The sequence below is a fragment of the Bombina bombina genome, chromosome 3 (assembly GCF_027579735.1).
Source record: "Bombina bombina isolate aBomBom1 chromosome 3, aBomBom1.pri, whole genome shotgun sequence".
NCBI lineage: Eukaryota > Metazoa > Chordata > Amphibia > Anura > Bombinatoridae > Bombina > Bombina bombina.
In genome coordinates this window covers 1,236,670,690-1,236,675,390 of record NC_069501.1, presented here as the reverse complement: position 1 = coordinate 1,236,675,390, position 4,701 = coordinate 1,236,670,690, and the positions used below count along the sequence as shown (strand labels likewise).

Here is a 4,701-nt window from a genome sequence, read left to right as displayed (position 1 = left end):
TCAGCAGGACAGTTGGGCGCTCTACTATACTACAGGCTAAATACTCAATTTTATTCTACAGCTACAATGATAAAGGAGTACAGAGACCCTACAGAAAAGCAAAAAGTTATTCAGGAGTAATTTATTGGTTCTTTCTTTCTTGCACCTAACTAAAACCTCCATTAAGATTTTGACGCAAGTAATCACATTTAAATATTTTATATATCTAATTTACAATTTACACAGAGATAAAACCTGTAATTAGTTTTACTTATTTCTTTCAATAGCCTAGAAGATATATAATGTATAAACGCTATTAGTTAATCAAAATTTGAAAAAACAAAACTAATATGTAAAAATATATTTAAACTTTATTAAGCTTTTATTCATACATACAAAAGTTATTTACAATATAAAGTATGCAACAGTATAACAATTACAATAAAATGGGTCCATATGGCATTTTCATGAAAGAAAATATTTCATATAGTTCTCTTCATTATGTGTAAAAACAAACAAACATTTTCTTTATTAATTTACTTTTAATGACTAAAGTTATAATCAAAATTTGTTGATCACATTTTTAATGATATATAAATATGTCCATTTAAAAGTATTTAGTTCACCTCTTCAATAGTAGGTCCACTGCTGTGGCCTTGTCTTGCTTGGGCACCACAGCTGGAGCCTGGCATTCCTCCGGGCATCCCATTAGCACTAGTACCTTGGTACAGCTTAGTAATGATAATATTGCACACTTTCTCTAGTTCTTCCTGCTGATGGATATACTCCTCTTTTTCAGCAAGTTGGTTTCCCTCCAGCCAAGAAAGTACCTCCCGGCACTTTTCCACAATGATCCTCTTATTATCCTCACTGATTTTCCCTCTAACATTTTCATCTTCCACTGCACTCTTTACATTAAAGGTGTAGGACTCCAGTGAGTTTTTGACTGCAATCTTCTCCTTCTGGGCATCATCATCAGCCTTATACCTTTCTGCCTCTTGCACCATCTTTTCAATCTCCTCCTTGCTCAGACGACCCTTATCATTATTGATTGTGATCTTGTTCTGTTTGCCTGAGCTTTTGTCCATAGCGGAAACATTAAGAATACCATTGGCATCAATGTCAAATGTGACTTCGATCTGTGGCACTCCACGGGGTGCTGGAGGTATCCCGCTCAATTCAAACTTGCCCAAGAGGTTGTTGTCTTTGGTGATTGCCCTCTCCCCCTCATACACCTGGATCAGGACACCTGGCTGGTTGTCAGAATAGGTTGTGGAGGTCTGAGTTTGCTTGGTGGGGATGGTTGTGTTGCATTGCGTTTGATGAGAACGGTCATCATCCCACCTGCTGTCTCCAATCCAAGGGAGAGTGGTGCTACTTCTAGAAGAAGCAAATCTTGCACTGTCTCAGATTTATCACCTGTCAGGTTAGCAGCCTGCACTTCTGCACCATAGGCCACAGCTTCATCAGGGTTAATGCTCTTCTTTAGCTCTCGGCCATTGAAAAAATCTTGAAGCAGTTTCTGCACCTTAGGAATGCGGGTAGAGACTCCCACTAGGACAATGTCATGGATTTGGGTTTTGTTCATTTTGGCATCTCTCTGAGAGCCTTCTCCACTGGTTTAAGGGTACCCCTGAACAGGTCTGAGCACAACTCCTCAAAGTGTGCCCTAGTTATGGCTGTGTAGAAGTCAATACCTTCATATAGAGAGTCAATCTCAATGCTGGCCTGGGTACTGGAGGATAAAGTGCGTTTGGCTCTCTCGCAGGCAGTCCTCAACCTTCTCAGTGCTCGCTTGTTCTGGCTGATATCTTTCTTATGCTTGCGCTTGAATTCTTCCATAAAGTGATTCACCATTCGGTTGTCAATGTCCTCCCCTCCCAGGTGGGTATCACCAGCTGTAGCTTTAACCTTGAAAACCCCATCAACAATGGTGAGGATGGAGACATCAAAAGTGCCACCTCCCAGGTCAAAGATCAGGACATTACTCTCACCCTGGCATCCCTTGTCCAGTCCATAAGCGATGGCAGCTGTTGTGGGTTCATTGATGATCCTCAGGACATTCAGTCCAGCAATGACACTTGCATCACACTGCAGAGCTGAAAGTTCAGAAACTGTGCAAGCAGAAAAAATAGCAAGAAAGAAAACCTTTCAAGATAACAACTTAAAAGGACACTGTACCCAAAATGTTTCTTTCGTGATTCAGATTGAGCATGAAATTTTAAGCAACTTTCTAATTTACTCCTATTATCAAATTATCTTCATTCTCTTGGTATCTTTATTTGAAATGCAAGAATGTAAGTTTAGATGCCGGCCCATTTTTGGTGAACAACCTGGGTTGTCCTTGCTGATTGGTGGATAAATTCATCCACCAATAAAAAAGTGCTGTCCAGAGTAGTGAAACAAAAAAAAAAAGCTTAGATGCCTTCTTTTGCAAATAATGATAGCAAGAGAACGAAGAAAAATTGATAATAGGGGTACATTAGAAAGGTGCTTAAAATTGCATGCTCTTTCTGAATTACAAAAGAAAAAATTTGGGTTCAGTGTCCCTTTAATATCAACAGAATGAATCGGCTCAAACTGAGCCTGCTGCAAAACTTTAAGAACAAGGTTTAGGCTCCAAGGAGGAGCAACAGGCCATACCTTATGGTAAATCTTATGAGTATCAGGTTTACGAGCCTGAAGCATGGTTCACATAGGCTAATAATGACTGGGGGTTATGGGTAAGGGAAGTTACACTTAACAGCTTTGCTGGGGGTGCTCTTTGCCTCCTCCTGCTAGCCAGGAGTTGAATATCCCACTAGTAATTAGAATGACGTTGTGGACTATCCATGCCATAGGAAATGTTTATATTTCAAAGTTAAATGGAGTTATTTAAATAAATAAGGTCAGACGGATTATTAACCTGATCTTGTTCAAAACGGTTTTTACTTCAACCTGACACTTTGCCCTTTAGTAACTGCATAGGGCACATGTCTAGAATTAAAGCTTTTAGCATGAAAGAGCACATTTAATGTAAAAGGACTTTCTATAAGCTCCAGATCTTCTAGAAAATATTAATTTATCTATGTTAAATTGATGTCCAAATAATTAATGCAACTGCTTTTTCATTCATAACTAACACCAATTCCACACTCATTTCTATGTAACTCACAAAACACCAGCTGTCTCCTAGCCAAATCAATAACATAGTCAATGTAGTTCTTATATAGCACTATATGTTCCCTATAAGGGTTACCATCTCCACAATCACAGGACAGCTGGCACCAGCCCATTTCAAAAAGGTTGGCATAGGAGGGGCAAATTTGGCCCCCATAGTTATCCCACATTTCTGGAGATAGAAAACCCCATCATATTTTAAAAAAAAAGTGTGAGGGGGCGGAGCTTGATGTTGAAGTGGAAGGATGTGTTGTGGAGGAGCTCCTCACTTTCTTACATATTTTCCGTGCTAATCCACTGAGTTTCTGTATTATAACAGAGCTAACCTCTGCAGCTTATTCCTGACCTATGTTCTTCGATGAAAATTTTGTAGCTATCGTCAAATAAATTTGTGGGGCCTATGGAGTCAGTCCAGATAATGGCGTCTGGTGAAGTTTGTGACGCCGCATACTACTCCTTTCAGATGTTTGAAAAAGGCTTACACTCAGGGGACTACTACTATTTTTACGGCTGTCCTATACTAATATCTTTACCAGTTATGATGGAGGACATTGCACATGTGCTGTACAAACTTTTTGCACAATTTGAATTGGCACTGCTACGAAGCATTGATTGCTCGACACAGATCAAAAAGCCTGGGGAGCTCCAAAACTCTGACTTTGTGCCATTACCTCCAAAAGTGACGATGTTTACGGCCCAACAAGGACGGGTCATTGCTGAGTTAACATGGCAGGATCAGGTCTCGAGGGATACGGCCGAACCCCGGGAACAGGTCGCTGACCATTTTGTCCAAACAGAAGACCCGAAGGACAATCCAGTATACCTGACCGGTATGATGAGATCAGCAGCGAGGGGCCCTAGCTGTTTGACTGCTGAATGCCGGCTATTGCACTGGATAACCCATATGGAGGTGGCCGATGTGTGTTCATGTAGTACAACCATGTGTGTCGCATCGGCTATACTATTACAGGAGATTTGCTCCCGAGAGGCTTCAGAGCTAGACCGATCTGTTTTATTGAAACCATATGCTGCTCTTTCGGGGCAAGCTTTTTGGAGCACTGGCGTGGGATAGGTGAATATGTCCCACTTGGGAGTAACTGCATCTCAGTATTTGTGTGATTAATCACTCGGATTTATTTTATATACTACTGCTGTCTGGACTAGAACAATTTATGACGGCAGTAATGCTTGATGTGCTAAATTTTGGTCACTCTGTCCTGAGACTTATACTATCATTCTCAAAACGTTGCCTGTTTGTTATGTGGACTTACGTTTGTTAATAGACTGTTAGTTGCAAGTTTAATATTTCAATTTTCTTGATTTTAGTCTACATACTAATGCTAATGCTTAGATGTGATGTTTTTACCTAGATTTATAGCTATGAGATGTGTTTAGTGATGGTTTACTGCCTTGATATAAGGGTTATATCTTTATGTCCAACATACATTGTTTTCCTGTTGTTTTGGTTAGGTATATTGTATTGTGGACTCCATGCATGCTTATAGTATAGTGACTGTACTAGCCTCTAACAGGCTCACACTGAAACATTTAAATATGCCATAC

At 40.0% G+C, this 4,701-nt stretch overlaps 1 pseudogene; it reads right to left on the bottom strand.

Annotated features, from left to right (window-relative positions):
- Nucleotides 1-596: 596 nt before the first annotated feature.
- LOC128652677 (heat shock 70 kDa protein-like) lies at nt 597-3,254 on the bottom strand (annotated as a pseudogene).
- Nucleotides 3,255-4,701: the final 1,447 nt, after the last annotated feature.